The sequence below is a fragment of the Protopterus annectens genome, chromosome 6.part0, assembly GCF_019279795.1.
Source record: "Protopterus annectens isolate FY-2018-M chromosome 6.part0, PAN1.0, whole genome shotgun sequence".
Classification (NCBI taxonomy): Eukaryota; Metazoa; Chordata; order Ceratodontiformes; family Protopteridae; genus Protopterus; species Protopterus annectens.
Genome location: NC_056737.1, coordinates 292,178,587 through 292,203,391, shown reverse-complemented (window position 1 = coordinate 292,203,391; position 24,805 = coordinate 292,178,587). Strand labels below are relative to the sequence as shown.

At 39.6% G+C, this 24,805-nt stretch overlaps 1 protein-coding gene across 1 annotated transcript in view; it reads left to right on the top strand.

Moving 5' to 3' along the window:
* Positions 1-24,805, top strand: part of LOC122804269 (aarF domain-containing protein kinase 1-like) — a 1,777,942-nt gene that overhangs the window by 1,214,610 nt on the left and 538,527 nt on the right. The window lies entirely within an intron of this gene.

Below are 24,805 nucleotides of genomic sequence, written 5' to 3'. Positions count from 1 at the left end.
GAAACACCTCAGGAAATCTGACCAATTGTTCACTGCATATTCTAGACCAAAACTGGACATTGCAGTTTGTAAAATTACTCTTTCAAGATGATTAAGAGATTGTATGTCCTTTGAATGCACTAAAAATGTCTTCCCCTACAATTAAAACCCAAAGCTCATTCCGCAAGAGCAATAGCTGTTTCAACAGCCTTTATGAAAAGACTTCCCATTGAAAATATTTGTGCAGCTGTAACTTGGTCAACAGTTCACACCATTATGTCATTATAAATTGGATGCACAATCTTGTTCACATTACACCATTCTCAAGAGCATCCTTCCTTGATACTACTCCACCTGTGTCCCAAGGTCTCTTATCAGACTTTCGGTGGTAAGTAGGCTACCGCCTATGTGGTAGTTCATGGGTACAGTGTTTTTCCCAAAGGGGATGACAATACACTTTTTGGCATTGAGCTTGAGGCGATGACTTTGACACCAAGCATCAGTCTCAGTGAGGCCCCTTTGTAGAATGTCCACATCATTCGGCGATTCTATTATGGCTCCCGGTTTGTAGTCATCTGCGAAATATGTTAGCCAAAGACCTGCTGTATTAGCCTGGACTTCTGAGAAATAGATGCCAAACAGGAGAGGACCTAGGACTGAACCCTGTGGTACTCTGCTTGACACTGGTTTGGAGTCGGCTACTTTCACTGGGTGGGCTCTGTCAGTGAGCCACTTGGCCACCCATCTTTTGACATAGGGATTTATGCCCAGTCTAGTGAGTTTATGTATAAATTCCAGAGTGGGGTATTGTGTCAAAAGCCTTGGTGAGATCAAGATAGGCTGTGTGCACCACCTTACCCTCGTCCACGGCTCTGGTGACTGATTCATAGAAGTCATTCAAGTTCAGGAGACATGATCTACCTTTTACAAACCCGAATTGAGTGGGGTCCAGTATTTGCAAGTTACCTATGTCTTCGTTTATAAGTTCCATGATTATACGTTCCATGGCCTTGCAGACCAGGCTCGTCAGGCTTATGGGGCAGTAGTTCCCGGGGTCCGTGGTGGGGCCCCCTTTGTGGAGTGGGATAACCGTTGCTGTGTGCCATTCAGTAGGCACAAAGCCTGAAGTGAGGCTATGATTGAACATGGTAATTAGGTGAGGTGCCAGTATGTCCTGTAGTTCGTGCAGAACTTAGCCTGGGATGCTGTCTGGTTCCATGGATGCTGTGTTTTTGGCTTTGGAGAGTGCAGTCTTAACTTGTTCATCTGTGATTACAGGGGCTATGCATTCTTCCGGTATAGGGATGGTCCCTTTGGGGGGTGGGGGTGGGAGTAAAGTTTGCACTGAACCTATCTGCCAGGATGTTGGCAATATCAGTTGGTTCTGTATATCTAGTGCCATTATTCTGTAGCTCGGAGCAGAACTGAGTGTTGCCACTGAGATTCTTGACATAGCTGTAGAATGTGTTGTGGCTGTCTTTAGAATCAATGGCAATTTTATTTTTATAGCTAGCTTTGGAGGATTTTATAAGGGATCTCAGCTTCTTACTGAGGCTGATCAGGGAGTTCCTGCAGTCAGAGGATTTTACTTTCCTTTGCAACAGCTTCTTCCTTCTGTTGTAGAGTTTGTTTATGGCAGGGGACCATCAGTTTGGCTTCCTTTTTTTGGAGTATAACGTCTTGGTTCTGATGGGGATGGCACGATCCATGCACTTGTGTATGTGTTTATACAGTGCATGTGTATCGGATTCAGCATTCGTACCTCTATTATTCGTTTGCACAGGTGTAGTGATGTTTTCCATTTCTGTCTTAAGGAGCGTGAAGTTGGCTTTGGAGTTTTTTATGGTGGTTTCTTTAATGGGGGGAGGGGAATTGATGTCTTGGGTGATTAGCTTATGGTTGGATCTGACCAGTGAGGAGTTGACCTCTGGCTTGGAACATCGGTTACCCATGTTGGTAATGACCAGGTCCAGGATATTGCTGCCCCTGATGGGGGTATGGACTAGCTGATCCAGGGCATTCGAATTTATGAATTCCAGAAAGTGTTGAGCTAATGAGTTAGTACATGAGTAGTTTTCCTAGTTGATAGTGGGGTAGTTGAAATCACCCATTATTAGGGTATTGGGCTGTACCTTAATATTATCCAGTATGTCGAGGAACGTGGAGTGGGCATCCTGGGACATGGCGGGGGATCTGTAGAAAGCTACAACCTGGATTGCAGTCTTGCCCAGTGTTAATTGCACTTGGATAATTTTGGATACATTATGTTGAGCAACTAGCCTGGAGGTGTGGATATCCTTAATGAATATGAACACTCCTCCTCCTTTAGTGTTTCGGTCCAGGTTAGGTGGCTAAAAGGTGTGGTTTGAATTGAATAGCCTGGTAATGCAGGGGTGCTCTCTGGAGCCTTGAACCAAGTCTCTGTTACTGCACACTTGTCTATGTTTTCCTTTATTAAGGAGTGCATCGAGTGTGTGCATTTTGAGGTTTAAACTTCTAGCATTGAGTAGCATTACCCTCAGTTTTTGCTTACTTGTACCTGCTACGGTGTTGAGTTTGTCATTTTAACCTTGCCTAAAAAAGGCACTATAGGGGTGGCAAGAGCCTTAGCCAGTATCTGGAATCACAGGGGCGAAAGATGCAGGCCATCTCTGGCAAAGCATCATGGTCTGTCGATCATGTTGTCCCAGGCAGACAGATACTGGATCCCCTTTGAATGACACCAGAAGCTTAGCCAATTGTTGAAGTCAATCATTTTGTCTTTGAACTGTGATATCATTCTGGGCGATGGCAAGATGCTACTCAGGGCTAGGCTATATGATCTGAGAGCTCCGCCATGTCTCTTTTCATGTAATTCAGGGAGGTACGTCTCAGGTCATTCACACCAACATGGACAATGACAGAGTCATATTTGTACTTGTTGTGGAGTGACCTGAGTGCATGCACTATGTGGCGGATCCTGGCACCTCACAGGCAGCTGACAGTAACTTTCTCCTTGTTTAGCCTGGTGAGTGGGACATCAGTGTGCCTGACTACAGAGTCATCTATGACAAGTGTGTTGGGTATGTTGTTTTGTCTTAAGGGCTGAGGTTGAGTGGCACACTGATTTTGTGGTCTGTGTGCAATTTGGGTAGTGAGGGTGATGGTTGCTTGCATTTCTGCTTTGGAGGTCTCTGTTGTTTGGGCAGATTTTTATTGAGAGCCTCCGCGAATGTAGGTGTGTGTTTTGTCTTACCATGTGTTGGGTTTAGGTGGTGTACAAATTGATGGACTATGTGTTGAGTATGGTGAGGTGCAGGTGTTTACCGTCTTCTCTTGACTGTCTAGCCAAGTCTTGGCTGGAGAGAGCTTGGCTTCCAGTTCGGTTATTTAAGTGCATCTCTCACAGGTTGTAGTGTTGGGTGGTAGGAGGAGAGGTTTGTCGGTGTACATGAGGCAATTGCTACATTGCCCAGATTCATCGGGTGCACAGAAGAAAACACCGGGAGCTGACCATTAGACATGCCTAGATAGGTGCTTTTTAGTTTAAGTACTAAAAATTTTTCCCTCCTGACAAGTGTGGAAAGTTGAGTGCTGTAGTAATTTGTTTTTTATTTAGTGCTTTCAATGAGTTTTGAACATGTGCTGAGCACAAGGATGCAGTTTTGAGTGCTAAAACTAGAAAACTGGCTAGTTCTATGAGAAGAAGAGTAGACTTTCTGGCACGGGAATAGTTTAACCGTAGTCAAACGGCGCTGCGAGATGCCAGAATCACCCAAACACGGGTTTTTAAACAAAAAGATGAAAGGGATAGAAATAGCCCAAAATAGCTAATAAAATTACAGTTTCTGAGCTGAAACCACTCCTCCAGTGACAGATAGGCTGTTCCAAAGCTCTCCATTTTCACTGATAAACAGAGAAGCTTCCCTTTGTCTTAGAAAGGTCTGGGCAACACAGGAACTTACAAACAGCCCAGAATTCAGCAAAATCTGAAAATCAGACTTTACTAGTTCTAGAAAGGCGGGAAACGAGTGGAGGAATAGGATTTTTTTTGTTTGTTTTTTTAAAAGTTAAAGCAAATACAGGAATAAAAACACTTTTAACACAGAAAACAGGCTATCACACTTGAGTGTGTAGCCCTTTGCAGTTAAACAGATGAAAAACACTTAAAAACGATAATTTAAAGTGCAAACAGTATAAGACTTCAAAAAACAGTTCAAATAAGTAGCAAAGTTAATAAAAATCATTTGGAATAATAAGGCTAGCAAAAGTAAGCAATAAAAAGCAAAACAGAGGTACTTAATCCACTCAAAGTCCCCTTTTCTCTCTCTGCTGCTGTAGGACACTGCAGGACACCCAGGCAGGCTCTTGTTGAAGTAATACAAGCACAACAACAGCGCAAACAAGATTTTTTAAACAGAAAGATGAAAGGGATAGAAATAGCCCAAAATGGCCAATAAAACTACAGTTTCTGAGCTGAAACCACTCCTCCAGCGACAGATAGGCTGTTCCAAAGCTCACCACTCTCACTGATGAACAGAGAAGGTTCCCTCTATCTTAGAAAGGTATGGGCAACACAGGAACGTACAAACAGCCCGTAATTCAGCAAAATCTAAAAAACGGACTTTACTAGTTCTAGAAAGGTGGGAAACGAGTAGAGGGATAGGATTTTGTTTTTGTTTTTTTTTTTTAAAGTTAAAACAAAAACAGGAATAAAAACACTTTTAACACAGAAAACAGGCTATCGCACTTGAGTGTGTAGCCCTTTGCAGTTAAACAGATGAAAACCACTAAAAATGATAATTTAAAGTGAAAACAGTATAAGAATTCAAATAAATAGCAAAGTTAATAAAAAACAGTTGGAGTAATGTGGCTAGCAAAAATAAGCAATAAAAAGCAAAACAGAGGTACTTAATCCACTCAAAGTCTCCTTTTCTCTCTCTGCTGCTGTAGGACTCTGCAGGACACCCAGGCAGGCTCTTGCTGATTTAATACCATAACAATAGATCCATGTTGCGTGATTTTCATCCAGTTCAACCTCCATTCTTCCTGCTTCCTTCCAAATTCTCATTTCTTTTTTGGCTTCTGGTGCTAGATGGAGCTCATGTGGACACTCTCTGTAAACAATTTTGTCATACTGTGATCACCTCCTATAAGATTTCCATTAAGTTAGTGAGCAACCTTTAAAAAAGAAGATTATACTTCTAAATTGCTATCTGGTAGGAGCAAACTCTTTCTGAGGTACCAAGGTAGAGTGCAGGGAACTATGAGTAGGGGAGGAGTCAGAGCCCTGGATCCATGAAGTTTCAGAGATGGTGCCAAGGTTGGATCCAGTCAAATTCAACAACCCGTACATTGAAGCAGATAAAAATCAGACAACACAGATCTGTAGTTATCGTACGCACATAACTTTTGTTTCATAGATAGTCCAAGGCCAGTGAGGCCCATGACCAATCACACCTTGCCAGTAGCCTCACTCAGGCCATTCAACCCAATTCTAGAGAAAATTTGTAGATACCCATTCAGTCATCTTGTTTATGTTTAAAGGAAGTAGTGAATTGTAGAGTTTAGCATGTAGGGAAAGTTTATTCAGCAGTTTGGGAGACACTGAGATATAACTGTATCTCTCCAATGTGTTTTATTTATCTGTTGGTGAAGGTTTAGGTCCCTGATTCTTGTATTGATGGAGATATTGGATTTGCAGAGAAACAGGAGGCCATGAAAACTGAATCTCTAATGACATAGTAAGCAAGACAAGAGATCTCCCCTCAAAAGTCTAAAAGACACTAAATAAAGAGATGTGGCTTCCAGCCTCTCTTGGTAGCGTAGGAAATTTAGTCCTTTGGTCTTTTTGGCTAGGAACCTTTAGGGTCTTTCTAATTGTTTGGCATGTTTAATGAGATGCATCCCAAGGGAGGAGGTTTACTTCATAACTGACCTGATCAATGCTGAATATAAGGGAATGGTTACAACTTAGAGTTTAATGGTATTCCTTTGGCAGTTAGCTGGACTAAATAAAGGATTTCCATCTATGTCACAGTTTACAGTTATGTATCGGCCTCATTCTTCACCCCTTCAAAGGAACACCCCTTTCCTTCTTCCAGTTGGGGAGGTTGAGAACATACCTTTGCTGAAGCCATGTTTTATTAGTTTCTGATATACATCTTCCATTGTATTAGTTTCTTGAAAAATAAAAAGTTTGGTTTGAACTTTCTGTCAAAAGCAAACGCCTTGGTTCTTTTTACTGGGTTGTCCATCCCATTAATATTCCAGGATAGTAGTGCACAGATAATTTCCCACGAGAACAAACAGAATCTGTCCCGACTTATATTAGTACCCTCCTCAAGCAAACACAGTAATGCTTTCTCCCCATTAAATCTCATTCTTGCTTTTATCCCAGTTTTCCATGGAGACCGACAGTGATGATTGGGTCCAGTAAACCATTTTTCCTTATTGTGAGCACAGTGTCCCTAACTCTTGTCTTTTTAAACAGGCAAGTTGTTTAATAAACATTAGACCTGGGATAAACAATTTTACCCCTAAAAAACTTTGCTGTGACTTCCAGAGATTCAAATAAAAAATGTAAATCATTCTTCTGATCTGAGTTGTAGTTATTTAAAGAACACAAAAATACTAAAATCCAAAAATCATAGAATTATTTAGAAATATTACTGATATATTGCTCCCAAGGTTGGGGTGGTATGCCTCATCTGGAGCATACGCGCTAGACCTTCTGTAGCATCTTATCAATTTGTGCCCAGAAGACAAACTTCTCGTATCTTCTCAATTTCCTCATCTAGGTGTGTTCCTCCCCCTGCACTTCATTGCCAAAAGCTTAAGGTTTCGTTTGCATCTTTAAAAAAAGAACTACAGTAATTACATTACCAGTTCAAAAACATGCTTATTCTGTTTGATCCCCTAAGTACACCATTTTGCCTTTTTAAGAAGTGAACAGGTGCAGTCTGACCAGACCAGAAAGTATTTCCTACTAGAGAGTGACATCACAGCTACATATAGCCACCCTTTGTCCAGAATCCCAAAGTTGTCTTGGACATAGTATACACAGATTAACATTATAACATGATATTTCTCCCATTCCCATGAGCACTTGCTATAAATCTGTAAAAAACAGATTTGTGAATACATAAAATACAAAGATGCTTTTCAGTAAGCAGCCACCACAGTTTTAACAGTCTTGCAGAGTCTTACTGTGCTTACATAGCTATACACAGAATGTTTACACATTTTTAGTTTTCATTTTGAGCAGATATATGTCCTGCTTCAATATGCTCCAGTCATTATCTTTGTTTCTGTACCACAAACGGTATCTCACAAAGGCTGTGGCAACTTCTAGAACTGACACCAGCCTAATGACAAAAATAATAATCAGAATCAGAGTCATTGCTATCTTCTATTCAGGGGATAACAAAGTAATCTTTGAGGCCTTGCCTGGCTGTCCCCTGGAGACAGTTGAGGGGACATCTATCTCTCTACCGCTTGCCTGCACTGAATGGCCATTAAGTAGGAAATGTGTGTTCAACTGTAATATCCAATGAATATACAATTCTTTTCCACACCCCATCCTAGTCATATTATTTTCCTTTTCCCACAACCCCACTCCAGCTAAATAATGCAATGAAAAATAAATTATAAATGTCATTTGAAAAAAAATTATCAAAGATGTCCCGCCAAACCAGAGTCTGTCATTGTATTACACCAGGTTATCTTTAGTTCTGAATAAAAGAAAGTACTTCAGGGTGATATTGACTTGAGTAGTTTGAAAGAAGTCATCCCCAGTGAGAAATTTTAGGTGGTTATGGTGCAGTCACTCCTGCCCTAGCTGTCTGAAGAAAACTGAATGTGTTGTTTGAACCTCCAAAACACTGGTCTCCAAATAAAGATTGCAGCAGAGTCCAGGTGGCTTCTACACCTCATGGTAAGAGCAGTCATTATCATTTTCAGATGCTTCCTTTCTGTCTCTTCTAAGCATGAGGTATTTACCAGAAGCATGTCTGTATTTGCAACAAGCCTAAAAATGCAGGGGTCAAGGTGTTTCATTACTTGGAAAACTAACTTGGTTCCATCAAGTGTAGACATGCTAGTGGCAGTACAGGAGTTCCTTCTTCAGCTGTTTCAATTCTTTGGTAATATGACAAATGTAAAGTCCCAGATGGAGGCATCACAGTCTCTTACATTCACTGGATGATTTCTGGACATACTGTTCTGTAAGATTTGTCTTCCTCTAGACAGCATTCCTCTCAGACAGCTGGCATTATTTCAGGTGCTTTGTCTCCTACAGTTATAGCCACATTTATTCAGAGAGCAGTAGTTCTCCCACCAGGTTTCACATGAAGATTCTGCTGTGGACTGTAAAGGTGTGAGGATTTCATCTAGCATATCCATTAACCTCACATGCTGAGCACATTTGCAGTGGGATGGCTTTACACTCGCAGTCTCACTCTGGACAACTCACTTACCTCCTCATTCATATAGCGCCTGTCACCACAGATGCCTGTGGCATGGTCACAGCCAGAAAGGAGGGTGATTCTTCTCACTTTGGTCTTTTTTCAGGATGCCTTTCCCCTTAATACACTTGCCTTTCATACTGTCGAGATTTATGTGGTATGGTACATAAGCAGGCAGGATGGAATTTATTCTTACCCCATTGCCGAGACAAGATAAGGATATGGGAACAGGTTGTGTCATACAGTTGTTTTCTAATAGCCTGATATATTCCTGAGTACATTTCTTTAGTGGAAAGGCTCACTCATTGTCTCCTGATGCCACATAAATGTTCTTTCAGATTTTTAGTAGAATGGAAACTCTTCTATGACTGGGGAAGCTCATTGTTACTTATTTTCAGCTCTGCCCAGTGCTAAATGCATCAATTTCTATTCCCTAATCCTCCTGTCCTCCATGAGAACATGCCAAGGATACATTCATCCAGAAATGGCTGCTAGAATTACTTTATTCCTTCCCTTAATTCCCTTTATCCCAAGTTTATCAAGAAAACCAAACAGAACAAATCCAGGATTACACTAATATACCCTTTCTGTGCTTGGCAAGTATGGTTCCCTCTGCTTTAGCCTCACCCCCTGCAGAAGCCTCTAAAATGGCCCTTCCCTTGTGATATGGCTGAAAAGGGTCCTTCATGACTTACCTGATTAACTAATGAACACATTAAATTAAGATGAAAAAAAACAGTGGTTTCAGTCCAACTGTTTGAAGAAGATGTATCTTCCCATTCAGATCTGTCATTACGTTAAATATATAATTTTAATTTCTTAAGCTTCTTTGAGTTATTTTTGCTTGCTTGTTGCTTTTTAATGCATTGCTTACAGTTTTGAATTTTTATTACATAACAGGTATTAGTACTATTTTTCTCCAGTCTGTATACTTTTAAGAAAATAAAGTTTTGCTCCAGCTAAATAACTTTAGAAGTTACTATAAACTAATTAATTTACAATATATATATATATATATATATATGTAAACCCATGTATAGTTGAGCAGTCAGTCCCACTTCAGCTATACTGAAGAACTAGGACAACGCAGGAGGAGGAGGAAGTAGATGCAGGTTTGTTCAGCCTGCTGGGAATTTAAGTATCAGACTGAAATGCTGAGGAGGCATTCTTGATTTTTAGCATTGCTCATATCCTGATTTGGGTGGTTCACAGTACACAGTGTACTGAGCCACTAGCTGTATACATTTATCAATATTTATATTATTTAATTGTTGTCAGCCATTAGCCTTGTGCGTAGCCACATTTACTCCATGTGAATAAGAGCAAGTTTTTCCTGAATGCTATTCTTAAGCTGTACTCCCCATTTTTACTTTATATATGAAAAGTAATATATCTCTGTTAATAAGTAATTCATATAATGCTGAGTCATAGTTTATTGTTACTATTACATTTTAATTTTTATAATCTGTTATACAATTACGTTGCTAAAATATTCTTATAGTTATTGCAAACGTTTGGAGCTGTAAAAATGTTGATGTTTATATTTTTTTGTTTGCTTTCTGAATCAACTGAAATTTAATGAAGTTAGGAAAAAATGTATGCCTGTCACTCATGAAAGTAATTCAGAATATTCAAAGTAAACTTGGGAATGATTTAATCAAAATAGTTAGGGCATTCTAGTAACTAATAAGTGGAAGAATACTTTTATGGGCCACTGTCATTGTGTAATTAGTCATATCTGTCTTTCATTGTTATGAGATACAGTATCAGGCACTTTTGGGCTGGTCTGAGGTCCCTTTTCCGCTATGATCTATGCAGAATGAACAGGCATATGTACAAAATATAAAGTTCTTAAAACTGATAAGTGAGAAATATTTAATTCTTACAATGGGGAAACAGCTTGATAAAAAGTAAATTGAAACATCTTAGCATTACAAGATTAGCAGGTATGATAAATCATACAGAAAAGTATCACAAAGCAATATTATGCAGTCATTGCAAGCTGAAATGATAATATGGATATTGACAGGTTTTGCAAGCAAAAGTTACGTCACCGAATTCTGTGCTGTATACTGAAAGAACTTTTTCAGTAAGCTTAGTTGAGCATAAAGTAAGATTAATGAGCATATTTATTTCCTTTTATTAATGAAAAATGTATTACTGTATGAGATATAGAAGAGCAGAGATATGCATTTCATAATGTTACTTTAAGATATGGCAATCAGAAAATCCTTAAAAAGTTCCCTCGAGTGTTCTTTTTCATTCCCTGCTAAATGTGGAATAATCCCCCTGCTATCACTCATACACACACACACACACACACACACACACGCAAGAGACCTGCTACATTTATAAAAGTCAAGTAGTTGAAAAAGAAAGCAAATATGGGAGAAATACCCAATTTAACAAATGGTTCCCTCTGAAAAAAATACTCTCCACCTTTCAGTCATTGCTTCCTCTGGGATTTGTTTTAAAGACTCCAAGTTTTTCATTTTTAATAAAAACAAAATTAATGTTTAAAGGACTTGGTTTTAAAAAAAACTTCCACAAAGCGTTTTCTTTTCCTCAGGAGACTTTGTCAGGCTGGCAATCATACAGCAGTTGTTAGCAGCACAGCTTGTTATCTGAAATTGAGTTTATTCTGAAATGAAGCACTGAATAGTGTGCTCAGGGCATTCATTGTGTACAAAAAGGGAAAAATAAAGAGACCCCCATGGGCAAATCACTGGTAATGAAATTATGTTTGCCTGGAATTCACCCTTGTTTGTGCATTTAGATTGGCTTGAAAGCTGACTGCAAAGTCTAGCTCATGCACAGTACTGCATACTGAAAATTAAAGGTGTGAGACTTCAGTATGCTCTATCTCAGCACACATATTTAAGACATAGTCTTAATTCACATGTCATCATATGATGTACCATAATATCAATTCCCCTACCAGGAGTTGCAGAGGTTTGAAACTCTTTTTAGGAAGTATAGTGCAGGTGTATTGCAATGCCAGAAGACAGTTGTGTCTGTTATTTTTCTAGGTTGGCATAATGAGTAAGATGTTTACCTTCCAGACACAAGGTATAGGGTTTGATTCTCACCTTTGAAGGAAATTGTCTAGGCTTAAAATAGCCCACAAGGACAGTTGTACTAGTATTGACCTATGAACCTATGGTGATTCACCAAGTACTGAACATAGATTCTGAATATTCGTAAATTACCAATGAATATTCAGGCAGAGGTATATGCTAACATTTTTAAACTGTTCAGCACAAGTTGGCACATTCTTAAAAGTTACAACACAGGTTGCAGTGATCTTGCTTGGGTGATGATAAAACTGGCTTCGAAATGCAGAGAATAGATTATAGTGCACACAGAGTGATTCCTTATTAATCACAAGTTAAAAAGTTGAAATGAAAGAATTACCAACAAAATTAAGTTTAGAGCATTCTCATCAAAGTTATTTATATTTCTTCTGTCTTCAGAACAGAAGTATTTAGCCAAGCCATTACAATAATTTACGCTTCCTAACCCATTTAACTGCTTTATTAATGGTTGTAATTTGTATTTATTATATACTCTTTTAAAAACAGTAACTCTAAATAGGTAATGTGAGATTAAAAGTCAAACATTCAACTCGTTATATAAAAATAAAGTCCCTTTAAAAACTTAGAATAAATGTACTTTTCAAATATGTGCTACTAGAATAAAACCCACTAATACCTGTCTTTAACTAATGCGGAGCCTGAATATAGATAATCCCCGGCTTTCAAAAAGCTCGGCGGAAGGACAGTTTTAGCCTCACTACAGATGGTAAAGCAGCTCCATATGAATATGAATGAGTGTGCGCCGCTGCACCCTCGACGTGCACAGGAAAAGTATGCAAGTTCAGGGGGCGTGTACAACTGCTCTACGGAGGCGTAAACATGCCCCAACAGTTGCACGACCTACTATGCCTACTAGTAGAGCCTGCCTCTAATAGTAAGTCAGTAATTCAGTGTCCGTGGATACTGAAATGTATGCTAAGCATACAAGAGTGTCCATGAACAGTGAAATAAAATCGAAGTAGTAAACACACAAGCACATAGTGGAATGTTGAGCCCTGTTCCTGGAACTTTCACAATTAGATTCTGCATGTCCCTATTATATATTTGAATTGCTACAATATCGAAGGTGTAAGCAAAGCGCAGCATGTTTGCATGTCGCTGCCCTCCGCCGAGCGTAGCGTACACATCAAATTCATTCAGATAGAGAAAAACATGCAGAATCAACGTAAATGTCAATAGTGTAGTGTTTAGAGCATCCGCCTAACAAACTGGCATTTAGGGTTCGAGCCCAACAATAGCACATATCATTTTCCATGTGGAATGAATGTCGTTTTGCTGTAAAACTGACATAAGAGTATCACATGAGATATTTAACTAAATGTCATTCAATCAAAGTGGCACTGTCATAATGAATAAAGCACTAGTAAGCAGGTGTAAGCACAAATAAGCAGCAGTAAATATATATAAGCACCAGTAAGCAAGTCTGAGTGGGCTTGCGTGGGTCTAAGCAGTGCCCAGCATAGGAAATGTATATAAGTATATACAGATATCTAATATATATATATATATATATATATACCCATACAATCATATCTAGGTTCTTAAAACATAATTCATAAGTACATATCATATTTATATATGTTCTTCCTAGTCATAAAACATGCATTGTATCTATTATGGCTCCAGCATGCGTTATCCCAATTACCTTTCACAACCAGATTATAGGTGGTCATTGAGACCCGAGGGAAATAATGCCCCAAGGTGAATGATACAATATTTTTCTTTATGGTTCAAAATACTATGCCAACCCTGTTGATTGCTCCTATCACCAGTAATTTTATCAATGATCATGAACATAAATCTGGAATTAGTATGTTTCAAAGTGTGTCTATAAAGAGCATTATTCTCTTTTTTATTTCTGATGTCACTTTTATGTTCACTCATTCTTAGTCTGAGTGATCGTGATGTTTGCCCTACATAAAATGCTGAACATTGACAAGTGGCTAAGTACACAACTCAGCTACTACTACAATTGCCAAAGACTCTTAGATCATAAACTCTACTTGTATTGGCACTAGTGAATTGTTTAAGTTTACTTACCAGGTTACAAGATCCACAATGCCCACATGGAAAAGTACCCAGAAGTTGGTCTCCAGTCATTGTCATTTGTTTATAAATAGCACCCCCACTTTCTTTATGCTTATAGTGGGAAAACAGGGCACCTAGCATTTTGCCCCGTCTATATGAGAACTGACATTTAGGCCCCAAAGATTTCTTAATTCTTCATTTGCTAAGAGTATATTCCAATTGGAATCCAACATGTTTCTGATTAATTATTGTGGATATTATATAGCAACATTGTTCTATATACTCCATCAACATTTATGGATATGGTTGTTACCAACAACTTAATTCTACAGGGTTAAATGAGATATCCTAATCATCCAGGGACGGGTTAATATGACAACACCTTAAAGGAATATGTGATTATGTTTAATCCACATTCTTCTACCTTTGTTGTTTATATTGAATAAGTTTAATAACTTATGGTACATAAGCATAGATTTATTAGAAGAGGAAACTAAACCAATAGAATATTATATATTTATATTGTTGATCTTGAAGTAGTCTATTAGTTATTTCCTGTGCCTTATTCCATGTTATATTATATTGGGCATATCTTATTATGATGGATAGAGTGTTTACATAGAACTTTTCAATAACTGGAGAAGATCTCAATCTCCCAATGTTAGACTATTTTGCTAATATCCAAATCTGAAAGACATAGATATTGGATTATTCTGCATACAGTTTTCAGAACTGGTTTAAAACGTTATGTGTTTTTTGTTTGCTATAGCAACATTGGTTTCCTAATGGTGTACTGATATTATTGGGAATAAGAACTAACGTCATACTTATGTGTAGTTAGTTTGGGCTTGTTCTCTTTCTGGATTCTGCAACGTTGCTGTTCCCTGACTGATATCCTAAAACATAGTATATTAGCTCTTTGGTATCTGTGAATTACCCTTTTCTTCATCTGTTTCTATATATAAGAAATGGACTCATATAAGTGGCTGATTTCTTTGACGGCTTGATCAATATTTCTGGGCCTAATACACTGATTTGGCTAATTTACTCTACATTTGTGATACCAAAAAATACAAATGGATTTGGAGAAAATTCTTCATGGATTATGTGCTAATCGGGATGACATCGGTGTCTTTGGGATAGACAACATCTCAGGCAATAATCAGAATGACTCTATTAATAATCAATCAGATGGTTGTGATGTGGCTTTCAATAATGTAAGCAAGGGTTTAAAAAACCTTAGAGCCAATATCCGGCATCTTAGATTATTTTGTGCATATATCAATAGTGATATGGCCCCCAGGGGTCTGAGAATACGTTTACAGCCATTGGTTGGTAGATCTGAAGAGAGACTAACCACAGAATGGAACACAGCATTACAGCAAGCATCCATGGTGTTTGTCAAAATAATTGCCTCATACTATGAGAGAATGATTGATATTAACTTGTCAGAAGTTAAATTAATCTGTGAGGAATGTAAAAATTATGAATCATTATCTATATATGAAGGCTCAGTGACCAAGCTGTCAGAAGAATTGGCAAACTATGAGAAACAAACAAGGGAGAGGAAAATTAAAAAATTCAACAGGGACATCACTGATTACCAAATGGGACGCCCATTTGAATCACATAGATCAGTCAGATTCATGGATACTAGCCAGGGGACGGCAAGGGGCAGAACTAGGAAGAGGCCTAGGTCCATTCTCAAAACTCATGATAGATCTTTTGCTAGCACATCAGGGGAGGAATCCTCCTACACGGATACTGAAAGTGTCCAGCTCCAGGATTCACCTATGCGCAAAAAGTCCAACTCAGCACACCCTTTAGAAGTGGAAAAAGGCGGTGGGGTGGCCGCAAACATAAACATGGGAAGCAGAACAGATTCTGTAGAGGGATTGATACAAACACTATTGAGATAATTGACAATGAATACAAAAATGTGTTGAATTTGTCGGATGTTACATTGACTAATGAACAAGAAAAGTTACTAAATAAAGGTCTTGGATTTGTACCAGGCTTTTTTTCTAATGAATACAACATAGTGTCTGATGTAATTAGTTTTTGTCCTAATCTTAATCTAAAACTGTTTTTTACAGACCAAACCTCTCAAACTTCTCAAAGATCTAATGAATTCAGATTTCGCAAATCTGAATTCCAACCTCAAATGAACAAAGATGTGTCTATATTCCAACAATCAGTCCTCAGGGATTTACATTTCCCACATATGGAATCTCATACTATGGGCCAGAATATCTCTTTATCTGAAAAAGTGGCTTTAGAGGAACTGAGGAATAATCATAATATTGCTATATTACCAGCAGATAAAGGAGGGGCGGTTGTGGTTATGAACATGAGTTACTATTTGAACGAAGGTCAGGAACAGCTTTCCAATACCAGATGTTACATGCACATGCCCATTGATCCAACCCCTAATTTCAAAAAAGAGATAGACACATTCCTGAATTTGGCGGAAGAAGAAGGGATCATTACTAAGAACACTGTCAAACATTTATCAGTAACGGATCCCCCCACAACAGATTTTATATCTGCTTCCAAAAATACACAAATCCATTACCAAACCCCCTGGGAGACATATTGTGTCTGGTATCGGCTCTCTTATAGAACTACTATCAATGTTTTTGACAAATTTGAAACCATTACTTACAGTGGTCAGGGCCAGACTGCAGGACGCAACTCAGTTTCTCCAAATCATACAAGATATACAATTGGAATCACATGTGCACTTTGGATGTTAAATCTTTATACACCAGTATACCCCATTGGGCGGGCCTGCAGGCACTTCAATATTGGTTGGAACAATCAGGTTTATATCCACCAGGACTCAATACACTACTTATATGTATGGCTGAACATGTGCTTAACAAGAATGTTTTCTACTTTCAAGGGGAGTGTTATTGGCAACTTCAAGGTACTGCTATGGGGGCATCTTTTGCCCCATATATGCAGATCTATTTATGGCATACTTTGAAGAATGCATGATTTACAACCCACTTCATAATCTATATATGGTTGAAATTGACATATGGCGCAATATATTTGGATGATTGCTGGATGGTGTGGTGTGCAGATTCTACATACCTGCAGGAGCTTGTGGAATATTTGAATGACAATATATGGGGTATAGAGTTTACAGTAACATATAACTCGGACATCAGCTCATCTGAACAGGATTTTGAGGAAGTGAAATTGGATCTCCAAAATAGATTTTTGGAAAGAAGATATAGGAAATCCGATATAGTTACAGCTAGTACTTGGTCTGCGAATCAGGATAGGAATATGTTACTACAGTACAAGAAATGTGAAACTACAGGGGTTGAGTCCACACTGAGGTTTGTCACTACATATGGACGGAATCATAATGTAATCAGAAACATTTTGGATTCCAGTTGGAATATACTCTTAACAAATGAAGAATTAAGAAATCTTTTGGGGCCTAAATGTCAGTTCTCATATAGACGGGGCAAAACGCTAGGTGCCCTGTTTTCCCACTATAAGCATAAAAAAAAGTGGGGGCACTATTTATAAACAAATGACAATGACTGGAGACCAACTTCTGGGTACTTTTCCATGTGGGCATTGTAGATCTTGTAACCAAGTAAGTAAACTTAAACAATTCACTAGTGCCAATACAAGCAGAGTTTATGATCTAAGAGTCTTTGGCAATTGTAGTAGTAGCTGGGTTGTGTACTTAGCCACTTGTCAATGTTCAGTATTTTATGTAGGGCAAACATCACGATCACTCAGAGTAAGAATGAGTGAACATAAAAGTGACATAAGAAATAAAAAAGAGACTAATGCTCTTTATAGACACACTTTGAAACATACTAATGCTAGATTTATGTTCATGATCATTGATAAAATTACTGGTGATAGGAGCAATCAACAGGGTTGGCTAATATTTTGAACCATAAAGAAAAATATTGGGTCATTCACCTTGGGGCATTATTTCCCCTGGGTCTCAATGACCACCTATAATCTGTTTGTGAAAGGTAATTGGGATAACACATGCTGGAACCATAATAGATACAATACATGTTTTATGACTAGGAAGAACATATATAAATATGATATGTACTTATATATTATGTTTAAAGAACCTAGATATGATCGTATGGGTTTTTTATCCATGTGTTTAGCTTACCAATTAACACTGTTCTTGCCTTATGTATGCATGTTGATATATTTCAAATGAGATATAATTTCTTATACATGTGCTAGGTAATTATGAGGGCCTTATATTTGTATGCTGCCTTTGTTAAAGCCTATTGGTTGATCGTAACAGAATCCACCTATTGGGCTGTTTAATCTATCTAGCTATATGTCATTGTATCTAAATATCATACTGTTTTTATGATAAAATATATTTGCCAGATTATTATGTGGGTTTTTATATTTTGTACTATTGTAAGACCCTATTGGTTGATCAAAATAGCATTTATGTGTTGAGGTTGTCCATTATATTTAGTTATATATCATGGTATCGAATATCAAATGTTTTTGTGATATACTATATATTTTTGCCTAAAATTTATATCATATATTTACACTTTTAAGTGTTATTTTGATAAAATACTTGATATTAGCATATCACATATTTATATGTTTCTGGGGATCTTTTAGTTTGTTTACAGTGTATGTCATTACAATAGGATGCAGCTGACAGAATCTCTCATTAGGGGTCTGTATAACATTGAACTTATGTATGATATAATAATATATGTATTATTATGTTTATATGCTGTATTTTTGGTAGAAATTTGCATCAGTCTAACATAATCCAATGATGCACTATTGTAATCTTTATAATGCCTCTACTACATTATGGTTATACAGTAATTCAAATGTTATTGCAAATTTGTGTTTGAGATGGACTCTACCATGTTTCCATTGGTTGGTAGCACCTATAAATATTCATGAATTATTTGGCATGACAAATGCTTTTTTACTGATGAAGGCTGGATAGCCGAAACCGGTTTGATTTGATATTAGTGCACTTTGTTGCATTTCATGCTTAAATAAATATTCATTTTTATTAGTTTTGTTATGAAATGTTTATATGCTGCATATGCTGGCCACTGGTGTTCTACTATCTAATTGGACCGCCCCTTGGAGGTTAGCGAGTTCATTATAAGTATATATGCATACACACATGCAGACATCTGTATGTAGAAGTACATTCTCTGTAACACATTCATTCCATTTGCAGACATAAATAACATGAATGTGCCCTTACAAACTTGACAGTAGATAGAATAATAAATTGTGCATAAGAGGGAAGGGACAAAACTGCTAAAACACAGAAGTGTGTACAATGTCCGAAGTCAGTGCTGTGCTGAAATAAAATCAAATGTGAGGACGTTCCCACACATGGAATCATTCCTGTGATCTGCTTGCTACGGCAATGTCAATTACTAAACCGGTCTATTTGTAAAAGAAATATGCTGAACACGTTCATAATTAGGCTCCCATGTGTAATGTGTGCATTACCACATAGTCATACTTATTAATTTATTTTAGTGTCATATTAACGGGAGTAAGGATGTAATGAAGTATAGAGTCTAATCTTGACATAAAGACATGCGTGTCCCATGTGGGACAACCCAAAAATTGCAAATAGTGTCCTTTTGGTCGCTCATGGCACCAATGTTTGTGGACTAAAAGTTCGGGAGTTCTGAGGATATGTGGAGTGAGTCAACTGATGGGATGGGTCTACAGGAGTAGGGATTGGCCATTGTGTAGTAGTGTGGATACACCGTGAATCCAACTGAAGAATTGATGACTGCAGTGTTAGGGAGGCATTGGGGTGGGGGTTTGGGGAACCAGGAGCCATGGGTATATGGGTATATATGCAAATGAAGTAGCACAGCAATAGTGCATTGGTTAGAACAACCGCCTAACGAATAGACATTCCCGTTCCGAATCCCACTGCATCACATACCATTTACCATCGGTAATCTGTACATGAACATATTGTGACATCTGTTCGCTGTATAACCTGCAAAATAACAATTAAAAGTGAACTGGAGTGAAGTGTCAGTGTCGTAATGAATAAAGCACTAGTAAGCAGGTTTAAGCATATATAAACACCAGTAAGCGTGTGTAAGTGCGTTTGCACGGGGTACGCATTGCTTTACAGACATACACACACAGATATATATATATATATATATATATATATATATACATACATATATGTGTGTATATATATATATATATATATATATATATATATATATATATATATATATATATATAGTTGCAGACATATACATATACGGATGTGTGTGTGTGTGCATAGATTTACACAGATATACAGCTATGACAGGAAACAGCACCACTGCTTCCCAGACCACCGGCAGGATACTACCAGTGGGAAAGACCTGCCAGGTCTAATCTTGAAACATAGACATCGATGTCCCTTGTGGGACACCAAAAATTAATGATCAACGGAGGCAGTCCCAGTAATGATTCATCAAACCAAGCTGTAGATGTACACAGACCAATAGGTTGTGCAAGCCTGATAACCCATGGGTCGACACAATGTTCGACATGTGTCCCGACACGGGGAGAGTGGGCAGTGTGTAGTGGTGTGTTTATATCCCACCTGCACCCACAGTAAGGATGAGTGCTGTAGAGGAGTGGCAGGTGAGGGAACTATGGGTATGCAATTATGGGCCTAGGCGTGCAGTTGTTGGCTGGCGCAGTCATATTAGGACCACCCCGGGGATGTTAGTAATATTCCGAAATGGGCATAGCTGATGCCCATACCTCTCAAACCCTAAGAGCAAATCCACTGGACAGGACATAAACCACTGGGGGAACAGATGGGGACCATACCTCTGAACTGTCCCCGATTTCCAGGGATGTGCCTGATTTCGACTCAGTTTCTAACTCTGTCCCACTTAATCCCTCCTAAAACTAGTGACTTTTGGAGGAAAGGTGGTGAATTACACGTAATGAATAATGACAACAATTAAGAGTTATAAACATCATTTACCTCAGAAAATGTGTATGAATTCATATGCTCTGAGTCTGTCATTGTGTCAGGTTAATAGCACCAATAATTTAAATGTGTCCCTGATGTTGTTATGACGTGTCCCTGATTCAGTTGACATTTTCCCCATTCGTATGAGAGGTCTGATAGGGACAGAAAGCACATATTCCAATGACAACCTTAGAAAGATGATAGACTATTAGGTATGCAGTAGCATGACTCGGCTGAAGGATGTGGGTTCCAAAACCCAATTACTTGTTTGTATTGAAGAGTGTCAGTTCCCTTGTATTAGCCAGACAGGTGCAGATTGTAAGAGGAACACACCAATAATATGAATCAAACTCTGGACAGGCCGCGGATTCCGTACTGTTGAACAGCATGCTTTCGCCTAATGAGCAGCCATTCCCGATACTGTAGGCATGTAATCCGATGTAATAGGCATCACAAGGTAATATCGTAGTCCTCACTCCCACCCACGGGTGTGAGTGTCAGATGCAAACACCAAATGCAGTGCATTGGCAAGTGCGGGAGCAAATGAGTGTAAGCCTGTTTGGCCGCCAGTATTAAAATGGTAAAGCAATGTAGAGGCTAACTGAGTGTAAGAAAGTGTAACTGGAGGTTAGCATTGCTTAGCTCCATGCAAACCCACGCACACCCACTCACAACTGCTTTAATGTGCCTTAATCACTCCATATCCAACAGCCTTGTTCTGGCCAGCAACAAAATAAATGGCCTCCGCAAGGCTCGAAACCAGGACCCTGCACACACAGCTGTTGTGATTTACCACTAAGCCATGGCAGATATACAGACATCAGATCTTATCACAAACATATCATCCAGCACAGTCATTCAACAGTATAGGAAATGTATTCCATCATGTAGATGTATGTGTGAGTGTTTATGTCCAGATATAGATACGTACATATCTGGGGGGGTTGGGAGGGTGGCCTAATGGTTAAGGTGTTTGCTTTACAAACACAAGGTGCAGGGTTTGAGTCTCACAAGGGATAATTGGCTAGGCTTAAAATGGCTCGCAAGGGCAGTTAGCTTAGTACTAATCTATGAACCTATGAACCTATATATATATATATATATATATATATATATATATATATCAAGAACATCCCATGTGACAACAAAGCATTACAAAGGAATGAAAAGGGAAACACCAGCAACACCTGTATTATGTAGTGGTGCTGTCCTATGTAATATCAAGACTCCCTCAGACAACCATAATTCATTAATACACACAAACATTTGTACATTGGCTAAATACATCACTCATTGCATTTTATTTACATTAACACAACAGTTCCTGTCCAATCGTTATGTGAGAACAGTACTCTTGCAAGGTGCTGTGTGTGACATCATCATCATGATAAAGGGTAAATGGGGTAACCATAGAGGGACCAGTAGTGTTGTGTGTACAATGGGGTGGTCTGCATCACGCATACCTGGAACCTTTAGGAGTCATGTGCATACCAGGATCGTGTGCCTGTGAGACAGGGGTGAGGACAACTGGAGTATGTTGTGATGCATATTAAAAGGGTTGCATGTGTCCAGTGGACACGTGTGTGAAATGTACAGCTATGTATGGGGCAAATGTTGTTCTAGGAACCGATTGGCCTTTCGTTTCCGTAGGGTGAGAGTGGGATGTGGGGGAAGTAGAGTAGGTATGCTTATGGAGGATAAGTTGGGTAGGATGACTGACAAGACAGCATACAGGGACAATATATGACACGTGGGGGGATACACCTTGTACGGGGAGGGTTGTTCAGCAGTCACAAGCCCATGAGCCCCCAGATGGAAACTGTGTGACAGAGGTCCCCAGCCATGGGCAGCCACCACTGCACCAAAACAGCCACAAAGGTGGCAGTGCTGGGGGCTGTCTAGGAGGGGCAGGCTCACCCTGTAAATGTGACACTCTGCTCTTGATCTGGCATATCTGGCCTCAAAACCACTTATTGAGACCCCTACGCACCACGTCTGGGACTGTACGACAGCGGACATGTTCCTGTCTGGACCGGTTCCCAGGGGGGGACAAGCCCCATCCTCAGTGGTGGTTCCACCAGAAGGTGGCGCAAAGCCAGCAGAGGTGGAGGTCCAAGGCTGGGCCCTGGATGTGCTGGTGCCTTGTGCCATGGCCAGCTGAAGTGGGACAGGAGGTTCTGCCGGGACCTCCAAACCCATACAGCATATGGTGTTGCAGTTTAAACACAGATATGGCTTAGTAATAGTCAACAGCATTCAGGAGTACTTATAACAGCATGCATAGATATGACCATCAACCCAACACAACAGATGGTATATATTTGCAGAGGGAGCACAACACATGCATATATACTGCATGACTTGTGTACAAAGTGTAGAAGACTTGTGACTGCAGTTATGAACAGTGGCTCATTATTGGCATGTCACTGAGAACCCCAGACAGTGTCTGTCATACCACTGTTTCATGTGACATATGTCCAATCAGAGATACAATGGCAGTAACTCATCACTATCACCATGTACTGACTGAAATCCTCACACTATGCTCCTGCGGTTCACAGATGTCTGTTCAGTGAGTAACACAGGAAACAAATGGTTCCACACACTGACTAGTCCACAGATGGCCCTACAGATGGGGGTCCCTCACAAACAGAGCACTGTCTTGTCAGTTTTAAAACATGCAGAATAGCCATTACCACACACAACTTGTTAAACAGGCAGTAGTCTCAATGAAGCATAGCTACACTTACATGCTGTAGTCATGTCTGGCACATCACCCTCCTGTCTTTAGGCTACTTCCCACTGTGTATGTTGTTTGAAGAACATCCAGATATCATCTCTGATGCCATTTACCAAACACCAGATCCCGGTACCGCTCACAGCGACTGTCATGGGCAAACACCAACATGATGTTCCTAGATATTGTACTGTATTTCAAAGCGATTGGCTATGGGAACATCATCACAGCTGTTCCACATGCAATCAGCTAGAGGAGGACTGCAATAGGTGCAGAGGCCATCACCTGATCATGACCATCACTTACAAAACACAAGCTGCTGCTGAGCAGGTATACAATTCCATATCCACCAGAGAGTGTGTGGGAGGGACAGACAGAGGCAAAGTACATCAGAGAAGGGCTTGGAGACCAAAACCTAAGCATCGTCTGTCACACACCTACCAGTACAGGGGTACAAACCCCTGACTGACTAGCCATTACTATTACAAGTGCATGCAGTTACTCCATGTGCTACAACGCTGACATGTTGGTGTGCTGCAAGAACATATATGTGTGCTGGTGAGCGACATCTGCAACAGAGATATAGTAGAAATACATTAGGTGGAGCACACATGGCTGTCCACATGAACGGATGTCATTGTCAACACAACCACACTCTGTAATGGACTCACATTGACACACTTTGCCAGGCCCACAAATACACTTCCTAACTACTTAGTTTTCCACACTGCAGTAATACACAGGTACTACATGCACCATAGGGGATATCTGGAGATTTTATGGGCTAGGGCATGTGAACATTTTGACATCTGTTGGTATGCCAATGGGAGTTATACTGGGAGTGACTGTAGTTGGGAGCATCATACCCCACACACAGGCACAAGGTGCCAGTACTGACATGCATGTGGCATTGCTTCATGGGTGTGTAGTGGTTGGCTGTTCAAGATTGCTGTACAGGGCTGAGTGAGGGGTAATCCTTGGCATCACACCACCCGACAGTGGTGTGCAGTGTGGTACAGGGGTGTAGTGTCTGCAATGTCCCACACAGATGAGTAATGTATGAACTGTCCTGACATCCTGTTTACCATTGTGTATGGCCATAGCTTTGCAATGCATGCCATGTCTGTGTTTGATAGTCCTTGACATGGACATTGCCTGGGATGTGCATGTTCCACAATAATGTACAGTGACATGTACAAGTGTACCTGGTTTGGCTGGCACATGTTGTGTACACAGACTGTTATCCTCAGATAAGCCAATACTGGCCTGGTGTGGCAGGACCTGCTTATAGACAGCAGGTTGACCCTGCATCTGCATTGATAGCATGATACAGGTATTCCCTGGTGTCAGTGGCATCAGTTTATACAGGGCACATGTGTAAGGCATTGTATGGCCTCTGTGGATCACATTTGATGGCACCACATATGTTGCAGGCAGCCAGTGGGGAAGATAGTGAAGGCACATTGTCCGCAATTATGTGCCTATTGTGTTGCTGTACAGGGTGCCATGCTCTCTT